The sequence below is a fragment of the Coregonus lavaretus genome, assembly GCF_964263955.1.
Source record: "Coregonus lavaretus genome assembly, chromosome: 1".
In the NCBI taxonomy this organism is placed as follows: Eukaryota; Metazoa; Chordata; class Actinopteri; order Salmoniformes; family Salmonidae; genus Coregonus; species Coregonus lavaretus.
This window is the reverse complement of record NC_139988.1, coordinates 10,452,012-10,468,846: the sequence shown is the minus strand read 5'-3', so window position 1 is coordinate 10,468,846 and position 16,835 is coordinate 10,452,012. Positions and strand designations below refer to the sequence as shown.

General features: G+C 43.7%; 1 pseudogene across 1 annotated transcript in view; it reads right to left on the bottom strand.

Annotated features, from left to right (window-relative positions):
• LOC311132020 (protein TANC2-like) overlaps positions 1-16,401 on the bottom strand; it is a 182,352-nt pseudogene extending 165,951 nt beyond the window's left edge. The window contains exon 1 of the transcript in view: positions 16,329-16,401. The product of the transcript in view is annotated as a protein TANC2-like (transcript). The remainder of the gene's footprint in view (positions 1-16,328) is intronic.
• Between the last annotated feature and the right edge of the window lie 434 nt (positions 16,402-16,835).

Below are 16,835 nucleotides of genomic sequence, written 5' to 3'. Positions count from 1 at the left end.
GGAGTTACTGCTGGGGAGCATGGTGCAGGGAGGGAGGGAGGACAGGGGAGAAAGGGAGGACAGGGAGGAAGGGAGGAAGAGAGGACAGGGCTAGGCAGGGAGGGAGGGCAGGGAGGGAGGGAGGGAGGGAGGGAGGGAGGGAGGGAGGGAGGGAGGGAGGACAGGGCTAGGGAGGGAGGGAGGGAGGGGAGGGAGGGAGGGAGGGAGGGAGGGAGAGGGAGGACAGGGCTAGGGAGGGAGGGAGGGAGGGAGGGAGGGAGGAGGACAGGGCTAGGCAGGGAGGGAGGGAGGGAGGGAGGGAGGGAGGGAGGGAGGGAGGGAGGGAGGACAGGGCTAGGCAGGGAGGGAGGGAGGGCAGGGAGGGAGGGAGGGACAGGGCTAGGGAGGGAGGGAGGGGAGGGAGGGAGGGAGGGAGGGAGGGAGGACAGGGCTAGGCAGGGAGGGAGGGAGGGAGGGAGGGAGGGAGGGAGGGAGGGAGGGAGGAGGGAGGGAGGGAGGGAGGGAGGACAGGGCTAGGCAGGGAGGGAGGGAGGAGGACAGGGCTAGGCAGGGAGGGAGGGAGGGAGGACAGCAAAGTGGTAAGTAAGTTAATGTATTTCATATTGCAGTACAACTACTGTAATACTAATACAGTATCAAAAGCAAATACTGTGTCATGACACACAATACAATACTGAAACATTTACTGTATTATACTGTAAAAAAGTAAATGCTACCATTATCGTAATGACTGAATTAATTAAATTAATTGGGGGGAAATTTCACAGTATTTTACCATAATTAAATGGGATTGGTGCAAGCAGGTTGGCTGCTAGGTCATGTGTTTACACATTACAGTAGATCAATGAATATTTTGTGTTTTATATCACTTGCCTTTCTAGAGGCCTTAATTCCATTTCCATTTTACCTTAACAAAGGTTTCCAGACTGGCAGCGACAACAGGGCAACATAGACCAATAGGACATAGCTAAATACTCAACCATTAAAGGTTTAAGACTTGCAGCCACTCCAACCGGTCCCCTATACATTTTAAATTGTTAAACATATGAGTTAAAGCCCCCATACAGTCTTTTAATGTATTATAATTTATTTCCCAGAGCCTCTTTTTGCCAATGAAATGCTCAGTCGGATCGTGTGGGCGTGTTGATACAAATGTTAATATATTTACATACACAGCCCTGCTTGGCGGATATGATCGTCTAGACTCCTACCCAGCTTACCACTTCAAAGTAGGAGGATATATTTAAGCAATAAGGAACAAGGGGGTGTGGTATATGGCCAATATACCACGGTTAAGGGCTGTTCTTATGCACGACGCAACGCCTGGACACAGCCCTTAGCCGTGGTATATTGGCCATATATCACAAACCCCCGAGGTGCCTTATTGCTATTATAAACTGGTTACCAACATAATTAGAACACTAAAAATAAATGTTTTGTCATACCCGTGGTATATGGTCTGATATACCCCGCCTTTCAGCCAATCCACCCAGTTTATAAATGCAAATAAAAGATGACTGGTCATTTGTCAGAATAATCAGATTATATTGCGATGTCATGATCTGGGCCAAAAACTCCATCCCACCTGAACAGGCTGAAATTCAAGGTATTTTTTTCAAACAGCTTTTACACAAAAAAGGGCATTATGTGTTATTTCGACCTCATAGTTTGGAAATATAATCCCCAAAAAAGGAAAACCACGTTTTTGACAGTACTGCCCCTTTAAATTGGTACAGCACTCAATCTAACAGGAGCAACAACTATAGCCTCTCACAAGGCACACCTCAAAATATGTTAATGAGCCAGAAACAAAAATACCATGCACCCACTAGTGGTCAAAAGGTTTTGGCACTCCAAAAATACAGTATGGTACTGCATTATGTTGGGTGGAATTACAGTACCATTTGAAATACAGCAATGGTCCTCTGTAGCTCTGTAGCTCAGCTGGTAGAGCACGACGCTTGTAACGCCAAGGTAGTGGGTTCGATCCCCGGGACCACCCATACACAAAAATGTATGCACGCATGACTGTAAGTCGCTTTGGATAAAAGCGTCTGCTAAATGGCATATTATTATTTCCCCGCCCAGAACATTTTCCCACAATGTACCATAATTTACAGTATTCTGAGGTATAATGCTTTCACAGTATTTGGCTGTTGTTAATAGCCAAAATTACTGTATAAATTAGTTTTCCATTACTAGCATACACACAAGCACATGAACACACACATTTAGTTAATAATATACAAACACTTTATAATCACTGTGTTAATTTGTGTTTCCTGTGACCCCATTAAGTTGTAAGGTGAAATAATGAACAAGTCTGATGCCCATGTATTCAGTATTTTTGCAGCTACCTATTTACACACTATGCTACCATTAGCTTTCAATATAATACTATACCTCAGTCTGTACATTTACACACAGCAAGGGCACTTCCTCCTATTGAAACCTCACAGCGCTCCACAGCCAATGAGCTCATCCACATCAAGAGGCACAATGAAAGAGTTCCTCGACTGACTAAAACAACAGGATTCTACTGCTACTGCAGACGTGGGGGAGAGACGATGTGGGGCAAAGTCTCATAGCATCAACATTTAAAGGGACCGTATTTTCAATTGCTCAGTGCTCACAATCAAATGCTTGTCTAGACCTGGCAGGCTTTAACAGTCTGGAGGGTGGGGTGGGGTGGGGTGTGGAGAAGAGGTAGATGAAGAGGATGGGGGGGGGATGACGGGGAGGAGGGAGGAGGGAGGACAGATGGAGTTACGAAGACCGTCATTAGCCCACCTGAGGCTAGAACATTAAGCTCCCTGCTCTCCTGTTACCTCTTCCTCTCTTCCCTCTCAGCCTCTCTCCCTGTCCCTGTCTCCTCTCTCAGCCTCTCTACCTCTCCTCTCTCTCCCTGTCCCTGTCTCCTCTCTCAGCCTCTCTACCTCTCCTCTCTCTCCCTGTCTCCTCTCTCAGCCTCTCTACCTCTCCTCTCTCTCCCTGTCTCCTCACTCAGCCTCTCTACCTCGCCTCTCTCACCCTGTCCCTGTCCCTGTCTCCTCTCTCAGCCTCTCTCTAAAAATATCCCAGGGTGAGCTGAGTGAGTGGGTGAGAGATGGAGGGTGAGAAATGGAAATGGGGAGAGAGAGAGAGAGAGAGAGAGAGAGAGGGTGAGAGAGAGGGGGTGAGAGAGAGAGTGAGAGAGAGAGGGTGAGAGAGAGGGGGTGTGGGAGAGGGGGTGTGGGAAAGGGGGTGTGGGAGAGAGAGAGAGAGAGAGAGAGAGAGAGAGAGAGAGAGAGAGAGAGAGAGAGAGAGAGAGAGAGAGAGAGAGAGAAACGCTAGATGCTGGAGGAGCAGTGTGGGTGCTGCTCAATGATGGATCTCCCAAATCACAATGATAGCATGTTATTATGAAGAAAACCAGTGGTCAAACATTACGCAAGAACAGAGCTGAGAGGACCCACCAGACACACACACCTGCTAAGAGGTGTATAGTGTTGTGACGCAGAACCTGATTGGTGTGAAGGCCCCATACCTGGGCCAAGGTGACACCGCAGGAACAACCACAGAGCCACAGCAACAGAGAACGGAAGGAAACAGACATCTGCTGCTAACACAGGTCCAAAACAGTGGAAAAACAGACTACTTGATACACTGTTTTCATTAATATAAATGTATCCAAACAATGAGAGGTTAATAAAACCCTATTCTCCACACTGGCCCTTCAGTCCAGACTCTCAGAGTTCCCTGTATCCAGCTCACCTTTGTCAGTCCAATGTCTCAGCTTCCCAGGAAATTAAATAATCCTGCACCATTGTAAGAAAGATCCAAAATAAAGGAAAGAGAGAGGAAGAGGGAGGAAGAAGGAATGCTGAAGAGCTAGAGAAAAAAGAGGGGTGAGAGAGATGGAGAGAAAAAAGAGGGGTGAGAGAGGTAGGGAAAAGAGAGGGGTGAGAGAGAGGGAGGGAAAAGAGAGGGGTGAGAGAGAGGGAGGGAAAAGAGAGGGGTGAGAGAGAGGGAGAGAAAAGAGAGGGGTGAGAGAGAGGTAGAGAAAAGAGAGGGGTGAGAGAGAGGTAGAGAAAGGAGAGGGGTGAGAGAGAGGTAGAGAAAAGAGAGGGGTGAGAGAGAGGTAGAGAAAAGAGAGGGGTGAGAGAGAGGGAGGGAAAATAGAGGGGTGAGAGAGGGAGAGAAAAGAGGGAAAGAGAGAGGGTGAGAGATAAAAGGTAAAGCGTGGCCCAGACAGAGAGAGAGCGCTCCACTGTGTGAGCAGGCAGAAAGGAATGAAAGCACCAGGTGTCAGCGAGCGTATGCCGGCAGACAGGCATTCTCTCCTTCCCTCTCCTCTCCCGCTCTCTCAGTCAGGGCAGAACTCCTTAACCCTTTCAGTACCAAGATCCTTGTTCTAGGTCTAATGTTTATTTTAGTACATTTTGGAAAATAACAGATCAATTGTCATTTAAAAATACAGAGACAACCAAGCGATATAGAGTGCCTTCGGAAAGTATTCAGACCCCTTGACTTTTTCCACATTTTGTTACGTTACAGCCTTATTCTAAAATGGATTAAACATAATAATAATTATCAGCAATCTCACACAACACCCCATAATGACAAAGCGAAAACAGGTTTTTTGAAAATATTGCAAATGTATTAAAAATAAAAAACCTTATTTACATAAGCATTCAGACCCTAGAAGGGGTGGAGAGGTGGAGAGGATGAGTGGAGACATAGAAGTTTAGTTTAGTTTATTAGGATCCCCATTAGCTACTGCACATGCAGCAGCTACTCTTCCTGGGGTCCACATAAAATGTACAAATACATGACAAAGTTCAGAACAGTTATAGACAAGGACATTAAATTCAATATATATATATATACAGTGGGGAAAAAAAATATTTAGTCAGCCACTAATTGTGCAAGTTCTCCCACTTAAAAAGATGAGAGACGCCTGTAATTTTCATCATAGGTACACGTCAACTATGACAGACAAATTGAGAAAAAAAAATCCAGAAAATCACATTGTAGGATTTTTAATGAATTTATTTGCAAATTATGGTGGAAAATAAGTATTTGGTCACCTACAAACAAGCAATATTTCTGGCTCTCACAGACCTGTAACTTCTTCTTTAAGAGGCTCCTCTGTCCTCCACTCATTACCTGTATTAATGGCACCTGTTTGAACTTGTTATCAGTATAAAAGACACCTGTCCACAACCTCAAACAGTCACACTCCAAACTCCACTATGGCCAAGACCAAAGAGCTGTCAAAGGACACCAGAAACAAAATTGTAGACCTGCACCAGGCTGGGAAGACTGAATCTGCAATAGGTAAGCAGCTTGGTTTGAAGAAATCAACTGTGGGAGCAATTATTAGGAAATGGAAGACATACAAGACCACTGATAATCTCCCTCGATCTGGGGCTCCACGCAAGATCTCACCCCGTGGGGTCAAAATGATCACAAGAACGGTGAGCAAAAATCCCAGAACCACATGGGGGGACCTAGTGAATGACCTGCAGAGAGCTGGGACCAAAGTAACAAAGCCTACCATCAGTAACACACTACGCCGCCAGGGACTCAAATCCTGCAGTGGCAAACGTGTCCCCCTGCTTAAGCCAGTACATGTACAGGCCCGTCTGAAGTTTGCTAGAGTGCATTTGGATGATCCAGAAGATGATTGGGAGAATGTCATATGGTCAGATGAAACCAAAATAGAACTTTTTTGTAAAAACTCAACTCGTCGTGTTTGGAGGACAAAGAATGCTGAGTTGCATCCAAAGAACACCATACCTACTGTGAAGCATGGGGGTGTCAACATCATGCTTTGGGGCTGTTTTTCTGCAAAGGGACCAGGACGACTGATCCGTGTAAAGGAAAGAATGAATGGGGCCATGTATCGTGAGATTTTGAGTGAAAACCTCCTTCCATCAGCAAGGGCATTGAAGATGAAACGTGGCTGGGTCTTTCAGCATGACAATGATCCCAAACACACCGCCCGGGCAACGAAGGAGTGGCTTCGTAAGAAGCATTTCAAGGTCCTGGAGTGGCCTAGCCAGTCTCCAGATCTCAACCCCATAGAAAATCTTTGGAGGGAGTTGAAAGTCTGTGTTGCCCAGCGACAGCCCCAAAACCTCACTGCTCTAGAGGAGATCTGCATGGAGGAATGGGCCAAAATACCAGCAACAGTGTGTGAAAACCTTGTGAAGACTTACAGAAAACGTTTGACCTGTGTCATTGCCAACAAAGGGTATATAACAAAGTATTGAGAAACTTTTGTTATTGACCAAATACTTATTTTCCACTATAATTTGCAAATACATTCATAAAAAAACCTACAATGTGATTTTCTGGATTTTTTTTTCTCATTTTGTCTGTCATAGTTGACGTGCACCTATGATGAAAATTACAGGCCTCTCTCATCTTTTTAAGTGGGAGAACTTGCACAATTGGTGGCTGACTAAATACTTTTTTCCCCACTGTATATACTGTATGCCTTCGGAAAGTATTCAGACCCGTTGACTTTTTGCACATTTTGTTACATTCCAGCCTTATTCTAAAATGGATTAAAATAAAACATTTCACACAATACCCCATAACGAGAAAGTGAAACAAGGTTTTTAGAAATGTTTGCAAATGTATAAAAAATTAAAACAGAAATACCTTATTTACATAAGTATTCAGCCCCTTTGCTATGAGACTCGAAATTGAGCTCAGGTGCATCCTGTTTCCATTGATCATCCTTGAGATGTTTCTACAACTTGATTGGAGTCCACCTGGGTTAAATTCAATTTACTGGACATGATTTGGAAAGGCACACACTATGTAAGGTCCCACAGTTGACAGTACATGTCAGAAAAGTATTGGGCCTTTACAATAAGGTGTGGCAGGAAGGGACATTTTCTGGAAGTTGGAAGCAGGCGGTAGTGGTGGCAATACGGAAACCTGGGAAAGACCCTACTAGTCCTTCAAGCTATTGGCCGATAGCGTTGACATCTCACGTATGTAAACTTATGGAAAGGATGATAACAGAAAGACTGACTTACTTTCTGGAGAGTAGTGGACTAATGTCACCAGATCAAAGTGGGTTCAGGAAAGACTGACTTACTTTCTGGAAAGTAGAGGACTAATGTCACCAGATGAAAGTGGGTTCTGGAAAGACTGACTTACTTTCTGGAGAGTAGAGGACAAATGTCACCAGATCAAAGTGGGTTCAGGAAAGGCTGACTTACTTTCTGGAGAGTAAAGGACTAATGTCACCAGATCAAAGTGGGTTCAGGAAAGACTGACTTACTTTCTGGAGAGTAGAGGACAAATGTCACCAGATCAAAGTGGGTTCAGGAAAGGCTGACTTACTTTCTGGAAAGTAGAGGACTAATGTCACCAGATCAAAGTGGGTTCAGGAAAGACTTACTTTCTGGAAAGTAGAGGACTAATGTCACCAGATCAAAGTGGGTTCAGGAAAGACTTACTTTCTGGAAAGTAGAGAACTAATGTCACCAGATCAAAGTGGGTTCAGGAAAGACTGACTTACTTTCTGGAGAGTAAAGGACTAATGTCACCAGATGAAAGTGGGTTCAGGAAAGACTGACTTACTTTCTGGAGAGTAGAGGACAAATGTCACCAGATCAAAGTGGGTTCAGGAAAGACTTACTTTCTGGAAAGTAGAGGACTAATGTCACCAGATCAAAGTGGGTTCAGGAAAGACTTACTTTCTGGAGAGTAGAGGACTAATGTCACCAGATCAAAGTGGGTTCAGGAAAGACTGACTTACTTTCTGGAGAGTAAAGGACTAATGTCACCAGATCAAAGTGGGTTCAGGAAAGACTGACTTACTTTCTGGAGAGTAGAGGACAAATGTCAACAGATCAAAGTGGGTTCAGGAAAGACTGACTTACTTTCTGGAGAGTAGAGGACTAATGTCACCAGATGAAAGTGGGTTCAGGAAAGACTGACTTACTTTCTGGAGAGTAGAGGACTAATGTCACCAGATCAAAGTGGGTTCAGGAAAGACTGACTTACTTTCTGGAGAGTAAAGGACTAATGTCACCAGATCAAAGTGGGTTCAGGAAAGACTTACTTTCTGGAGAGTAAATGACTAATGTCACCAGATCAAAGTGGGTTCAGGAAAGACTTACATTCTGGAAAGTAGAGGACTAATGTCACCAGATCAAAGTTGGTTCAGGAAAGACTGTCTTACTTTCTGGAAAGGAGATGACTAATGTCACCAGATCAAAGTGGGTTCAGGAAAGTGGGTTCAGGAATGACTGACTTAGAGCAAAGACCAAGCCATGAGGTCAAAGGAATTGTCTGTAGAGCTCCGAGACAGGATTGAAAACAGAATAACCCTGTGCATCCTGGACCATCAACAAGACAAGCTTCAGTAAGATAGGGCTGTAGCGGTTTACTGCCTCTGTGCATGTACAGCCCCTACACACTACTAAATGTAGATTAAATGCCCCAAATGGAACCTTATCCCCTATATAGTGAACTGGGCATGGTCGAAATTAGTGCACTACTAGTGTTGGGGAGTAGTGAACTACATGTAGTTCAACTAGTAACTAAACTACATTTTGCAGAAGCTTGTTGGTAGGTGAACTAAATTCAAATCTTGGTAGTGTTTTCAGTAGTTCATTACGGTTTTACCACATAGCGGTTTAGCTAACTACTGGAAGTACACACTACTCTTTTTGGAAAAATAAAAGAAAATATGGGTGAAGTAGACAATCATTTTCATTTCTTTTTCAGCATCAGACCTTCCCAAGTCACTTGAAACATAGTTTTTAAAAAAATAATACACCCTTAGAAAAAAGGGTTCCAAACGGGTTCTTCGGCTGTCCCCATAGGAGAACCCTTTTTGGCTCCAGGTAGATCTTTTTTGTGTTCCATTCAGAACCCTCTGTGAAAATGGTTCTAAATGGAACTCAAAAGGGTTCTACCTGGAACCAAAAAAGGTTATTCAAAGGGTTCTCCTATGGGGTCAGCTGAAGAACCCTTTTAGGTTCTAGATAGCACTGTTTTTTTGTGTAGGATAAATGGATAAAGACACATTCTGTTAACATCTGACTAGTCTGATCTGTTCTTGCAATTGACCGTCTATGACATTTCAGATTTACATATGATCATTTTTCACAAAGTAGCTTGGATGTAGTGAACTGCTTTTTCTAAATAACTTTAGTTAAGTAAACTGTATATTTTTAAGGGTAGCTTTAGTGTAGCTTAACTCCTTCCAGTGTGAAGTAATTGGTAGCTTGGTAAACTATTTTCAGAGTAGCTTCCCCAACACTGTGCACTACATGGGGAATAGGATGATTTGGGACTGACAGAAAGCTTAACAACATGATTCAGCCTAGGTGAAGAGACAGTACAGTAGACAGACAAGGCATTGCTGTTGTTCTTAGTTACAAATGTCAATGTTTCCCTTTCCACAGCTGTGCTACACCATATTGAGTCATGATTTAGTTTCCTCTTCACTGGCTACACAGACCCTGTTCGTGTCCCAAATGGTACCCTATTCCCTTTATAGTGCACTACTATGGGCTCTGATCTAAAGTAGTGCACTATATAGGGAACAGGGTACCATTTGGGATGCAACCATAGTTTCTCCTTCACTAGCTACAGAGTACAGACACTGTTTACGCACCAGCTTAATGTACATGTTTATGGCCATTAGATGAAAGTAACTCATGCATACTGCAAGATAAGACAGTAGGGTTACTGTAGCCTGATGGAGGGTATGTCTGTGTCCCAAATGGTACAAAAGTAGTGTACTATAAAGGGAATAGTTTGCCATTTGGACACAGCATATATACTGTATATCTATAGCAGATCTGCTTACTAACAACAATAGCCCTTTTCATGGCCGGTGTTTGATAGACTGGTGATCTGATGCTGCTGGGTCTCTTGTTCAGCTAGGGAGTGGAAGACAAAGCTCCTAGTGTCATAGGGCTGTATCTGGATTTATACCAACACAGCGTTTGGAGCAGCACATAGCACCACATTAGTGGCTTTTTGTCTTTATGCTGTACACTGAAGTTTATTTAACCTTTATTTACCCAGGAGAGTCACATCGAGAACCAGGTTTCTTTTTCAAGTTAGTCCTGAATAATGTATTATCCATTAGAAGATGGACAACATATTTCTAAATTAACCTAGAAAACACAGAGGATTTCCGTTTCTTTAAGGATAAACCTGATGACCCTATGTGTTGTGCAGCTGATCCTCTATTCTACTGTATCCAACATCACTAGGTCTCTGTGGTGTCTCTTACTCTAATTCATCCATTAATTTTTTATGAGTCCATTAATACAGGAAGGAAGGGAACGTTACTGTGTATGCGTTCCAAATGACACCCTATTCCCTTTCTAGTGCACTACTTTTGACCAGGGTCCATAGGGCTCCCATAGGGCTCTGGTCAAAAGTAGTGCACTATCTAGGGTAGAGGGTGCCATTTGGGACGCACAGTGTGTGGAGCAGGACGAGCCAATCAGGAGCAGCCAATCTGTCGCCTTGTGGACAGCAGCCAATACCAACTCTCCCATTGAGCTCCTTCTGAAGCTCCTTCTGTATCCCTGGATCATTCAGTTATCCCTTACTATAGAAGCCTGCTTATTCTTCAATATTTGGTTATTACCTGCCAGATTCATTTGGCATGGCCTTTGTTTGTATAGGTATACCGTATGTCTGTGTATGACTACATGTGAGTGGCATGAACAATGTCAATTAGTCTATTTCTTCACATTGTCAACCTGATGGTGGAACATTTAGAATGGTACATTTACAGTCAAATCAGAGTCACACTAGTATTCATGTATCATACCTTCATCACTCCCTGAGCCTATTAGAGTTTGATGGCTGTTTGCAGAGCTGCTGATTTCTAATTATATTTCTCCTCCATGGCTGTAGAAAATCAGACGTCAATTAGAACCCCACAATTAGGGAGGAAATGTGATTCCTGGCAGGCACCTGCTGCCCATCAGGCTCCATCTGGTCTGAATGATTCCAGAACACGTTCCAGAACATCCAGGAACATTCCATTACTGTCTGTCCGCCTGTCTTTGTCTCTCTCACTATCTGTCTGTCTCACTGTTTGTCTCTCCGCCGAGCCACCCGCCCGTCTGTCTGTGGAGAGGGAGGGAGAGTACTTGAATGGCTGCCTTCTTCAGTTCCAATTCCAAAGAGGCCATTTTGAATCAATTCAAGTGGCCCGCCCACAGACTGAAGGCCTGTCTGAGTGTTCATTAAGGGTCTCCACCAAATGGTCTCTGAACATCAATAATACAACAGACAGAACAGAAGGCTTCTATCCATCCATCTGCTGCATTCTAGAACTGAACTCCATTTTGGTCTCAAAGCTTCTGAGTTGTGCTACACATCTCGCGCTGAATTCCAAATGGATCTACCCTTAGCCCCTACAGGCATAACCCCTATTCCCTAGCCCCTCCTGTAGATCTGAGAGTATTGGAGACAGAGGTATTAAGGCCACATTTCCAGCCAGCCAATCGGAGGGCAAGATTAATCTATTACCATAATGCTGTGATATCTATCCAGTCCTCTCCGTCTCTCCGTCAGTATCACTTTCCTTCTCTCCCTCTCAACCTGGGCTCTCTCTCTCCCTCTCAACCTTGGCTCCCTCTCAACCAGTCAGCTCCATAAATAAATACATTTACAAGGTGCAACCGAAACTTGACTTCCGCTTTTAACCCAACCCCTCTGAATCAGAGAGGTGCAGGAGACTGCGACATTGTGCGCCCAGGGAGCTGTTGTTGTGGGGGGTTAACTGCCTTACTCAAGGGCAGACCGACTGATTTTTCACCTTGTCGGCTCAGGGATTCCAACTGGCAACCTTTCGGTTACTGGCCCAACGCTCTAACCACTAGGCTACCTGCCACCTACGTCTCAGAGTTTATTAGCCACACCAGCAGCAGGGATGAACCATTAAAATACATGAATGGACCCTCCAGTCTTAGGCTACGTTCCCATATCCCCACTAGCACACCACTTACTATGTATGCCCAATACATTGCTTCATTCCTCTACATAGTACACTGTATGTTATTGTGGAAGTATTGGTCTTGAACTCTCTGATCTTTAGCTTATTGTAGAGGGGTCTGACTGTGTCCTAGTCAGACCCCTCTATCTATCCATATCATAATCTGATCAGAAGACTTGAGGTTATTCAAAGCCTATCTGGTGTCTGAAGATAACACTGCATCAAGTGATGGGAGGAACACCTTTTACTGAGCTTTAATGAGGCTACTTGTGTTCAGTGAAGTAGATGATCAGTTCAGATAACGCCTCTTGAATGAGCCTTTCTGTGTAGTGTGTAGATAGAAGAGCATCTGGCAGCTGCAATACTGATGCTGTACTGACAGACAGGACGGTTATTACGTCCTCAACAGCAGTCGACTCAGTAATCACACAGAGAATAGTCTATATGATATTTCATAGACTGTCTGTTGATATTTCAATTACAATCAAGTGTAGTTTGTCTGTGATTTAATAGAATAACATTGACTGACTGAGTAGCATAAGGTTTGCACTGTGCATTGACTGACTGACTGAATGACTGACTGAGTGAGCAGCATAAGGTTTGCACTGTGCATTGTCTGTCTATTAACACATTCTCATATACACACAGTAAAACTGTATCTGTCTGATAATGTAACAATGCTTGAGCGATTTGGTGGGATAGATTATTCCAATTTACATCAGCAAAGGTTACTGGAACACTCCAAAGCGTTAAGTTAGTCATAATGATGTAGTCAATAGGGTGTGGGTGACTGACAATGTGTGACATACAAGATATCCAGGCCTTTCTGAGCAACATTTCAGCTGTAATTCATATGCAGGGCATGACAAGATTCATTTATCTGCAGGATATCGTCAAGTGGCGGGCAGAGCGAAAGCCCTTAGCGGCACATTCCTCCTCTGTAATAAAGAACATTGAAGCATCCCAAATGGCACCCTATTTCCTACATAGTGCACTACTTTTGACTAGAGCACTATGGGCCCTGGTCAAAAGTAGTGCACTAAATGGGGAATAGGTGTCATTTGGGACGTAGGGGAACTGTTACACTGCCTGACAGGAAGTGTTGCTGTACTGACTGGCAGCAATGGCAGGAAGTGTCGCTCTACTGACTGGCAGGAAGTGTTGCTGTACTGTCTGGCAGGAAGTGTTGCTGTACTGACACAGCTTTCTCTCCTTCTTAGCATTTAACAGTTAAATGACAAAAGTGAGTGAATACAGTGAGATATAGTGTATTATAGGAACCAAAAGCGGTGGTTGTTAAGCATGAAGGCTTTGGTAGTATGGCAGGTGTTGAATGGGGAGTGTCATCAGATAAGAATCAACGTATTCAGTTTTCTGAAACCTGAACAGATTTCTGGAAGACCTCGGATCCTTATTGTCAACAAGATGTACCTACAGTGCATTTGGAAAGTATTCAGACCCCTTGACCCCTTGAACAAAACCATTATTTTCAAATGTTGAGAACCGGTTAATAATGTTATTTTTTGTTCCCAAAATATTCCTAATGTCTAGTATATACACTGTATTCGGAAAGTATTCAGACCCCTTGACTTTTTCCACATTTTGTTACGTTACAGCCTTATTCTAAAATGGATTAAAAATAATAATAATTATCAGCAATCTCGCACAACACCACATAATGACAAAGCGAAAACAGGTTTTTTGAAAATATTGCAAATGTATTAAAAATAAAAAATAAAAAACCTTATTTACATAAGCATTCAGACCCTAGAAGGGGTGGAGAGGTGGAGAGGATTAGTGGAGACATAGAAGTTTAGTTTAGTTTATTAGGATCCCCATTAGCTACTGCACATGCAGCAGCTACTCTTCCTGGGGTCCAAATAAAATGTACAAATACATGACAAAGTTCAGAACAGTTATAGACAAGGACATAAAATTCAATATATATATATATATATATATACTGTATGCCTTCGGAAAGTATTAACTTTTTGCACATTTTGTTACATTCCAGCCTTATTCTAAAATGGATTAAAATAAAACATTTCACACAATACCCCATAACGAGAAAGTGAAACAAGGTTTTTAGAAATGTTTGCAAATGTATAAAAATAAAAATAGAAATACCTTATTTACATAAGTATTCAGCCCCTTTGCTATGAGACTCGAAATTGAGCTCAGGTGCATCCTGTTTCCATTGATCATCCTTGAGATGTTTCTACAACTTGATTGGAGTCCACCTGGGTTAAATTCAATTTACTGGACATGATTTGGAAAGGCACACACTATGTAAGGTCCCACAGTTGACAGTACATGTCAGAAAAGTATTGGGCCTTTACAATAAGGTGTGGCAGGAAGGGACATTTTCTGGAAGTTTGAAGCAGGCGGTAGTGGTGGCAATACGGAAACCTTGGAAAGACCCTACTAGTCCTTCAAGCTATTGGCCGATAGCGTTGACATCTCACGTATGTAAACTTATGGAAAGGATGATAACAGAAAGACTGACTTACTTTCTGGAGAGCAGTGGACTAATGTCACCAGATCAAAGTGGGTTCAGGAAAGACTGACTTACTTTCTGGAGAGTAGAGGACTAATGTCACCAGATCAAAGTGGGTTCAGGAAATACTTACTTTCTGGAAAGTAGAGGACTAATGTCAACAGATCTAAGTGGGTTCAGGAAAGACTGACTTACTTTCTGGAGAGTAGAGGACTAATGTCACCAGATCTAAGTGGGTTCAGGAAAGCTTTATTATAAAATTGATTAAATCATTTTTTTCCACTCATCAATCTACACACAACACAAAGCAAAAACAGCTTAAAATAAATAAATAAAATTTACATAAGTATTCAGATCCTATACTCAGCGCTTTCTTGAAGCATCTTTGGCAGCGATTACAGCCTCAAGTCTTCTTGGGTATGACGCTACAAGCTTGGCACACCTGTATTTGGGGAGTTTCTCACATTCTTCTCTGCAGATCCTCTCAAGCTCTGTCAGGTTGGATGGGGAGCGTCGCTGCACAGCTATTTTCAGGTCTCTCCAGAGATGTTCGATCGGGTTCAAGTCCAGGCTCTGGTTGGGCCATTCAAGGACATTCAGAGACTTGTCCTAAAGTCACTCCTGCGTTGTCTTGGCTGTGTGCTTATGGTTGTTGTCCTGTTGGAAGGTCAACCTTCACCCCAGTCTGAGGTCCTGAGCGCTCCGGAGCAGTTTTTCATCAAGGATCTTTCTGTATTTTGGTCCGTTCATCTTTCTCCTCGATCCTGACTAGTCTCCACAGCATGATGCTGCCACCACCATGCTTTACCGTAGGGATGGTGCCAGGTTTCCTCCAGACGTGATGCTTGGCATTCAGGCCAAATAGTTAAATCTTGGTTTCATCAGACCAGAGAATATTGTTTCTCATGGTCTGAGTCCTTTAGGTGCCTTTTGGCAAACTCCAAGCGGGCTGTCATGTGCCTTTTACTGAGGAGTGGCTTCCGTCTGGCCACTCTACCATTAAGGCCTGATTGGTGGAGTCCTGCAGAGATGGTTGTCCTTCTGGAAGGTTCTCCCATCTCTACAGAGGAACTCTGGAGCTCTGTCAGAGTGACCATCGGGTTCTTGGTCACCTCCCCCAATTGCTCAGTTTGGCCGGGCGGCCAGCTCTAGGAAGAGTCTTGGTGGTTCCAAACTTCTTCCATTTAAGAATGATGGAGGCCACTGTGTTCTTGGGGACCTTCAATGCTGCAGACATTTTTTGGTACCCTTCCCCAGATCTGTGCCTCGACACAATCCTGTCTCGGAGCTCTACGGACAATTCTTTCGACCTCATGGCTTGGTTTTTGCTCTGACATGCACTGTCAACTATGGGACCTTACATAGACAGGTGTGTGCCTTTCCAAATCATGTCCAATCAATTGAATTTACCACAGGTAGACTCCAATCAAGCTGTAGAAACATCTCAAGGATGATCAATGGAAACAGGATGTACCTGAGCTCAATGTCATGTCTCATAGCAAAGGGTCTGAATACATATTCATTTGCAAACATTTCTAAAAACCTGTTTTCACTTTGTCATTGTGGGGTATTGTGTATAGATTGATGTGGAAACATTTTTATTTAATCAATTTTAGGCTGTAACGTAACAAAATGTGGAAAAAGGGAAAGGGTCTGAATGCACTTTATAAATGAGTCTGATATCAGGTGGGGTTTTGAGCACTACTACTGAAACCCAATGGAAGGCTATTGGTGTCTGACACAGTATGACCCCGATGACCTTCCATGAACAGCCGCTGTGTTCTTCTGACAGGCATGTTGTTAATAATTCTTTACGGAGATCACAGGTTAAAAGTCAGGGGTCAGACTCACCTCTGCTGCCGTTGCGGTTCTTGCGGTTGGCCTTGCCGCCCGTCAGCAGCATCTTCAAACTGTTCCTAAACATGGTTACAGCAGCAGCAGATCGCCACGGCTACCACACAGAAAGCTGAAGGGAAAAAAGAGAGAAAAGAGAAAGAAGCATATCGTCTTCCTCCTTGTTTCTGAGAGCTATAGAATCCTGCAAGAATGACTCATCTTCTGTCAATAGAGAAATGGTCACCTGTACACTGCACTGCCAAGTGATTCCTTTCCTTAAGTCAGCTGTCTGTCTGGGTGAGAGAGAGAGAGAGAGAGAGAGAGAGAGAGAGAGAGAGAGGGAGAGAGAGAGAGAGAGAGAGAGAGAGAGAGAGAGACTGAAGCAACATGAGTCTAGCTACCTGAATGGCTGGTGATGATGATGTTACAGGTTATGCTGAACTTGGAGACCAGGGGCCGGGGTTAGGAGTAGGAGAACAGCTAGCTAGCTATATCATTGGGAGTGTACAGTACTGTACGTAG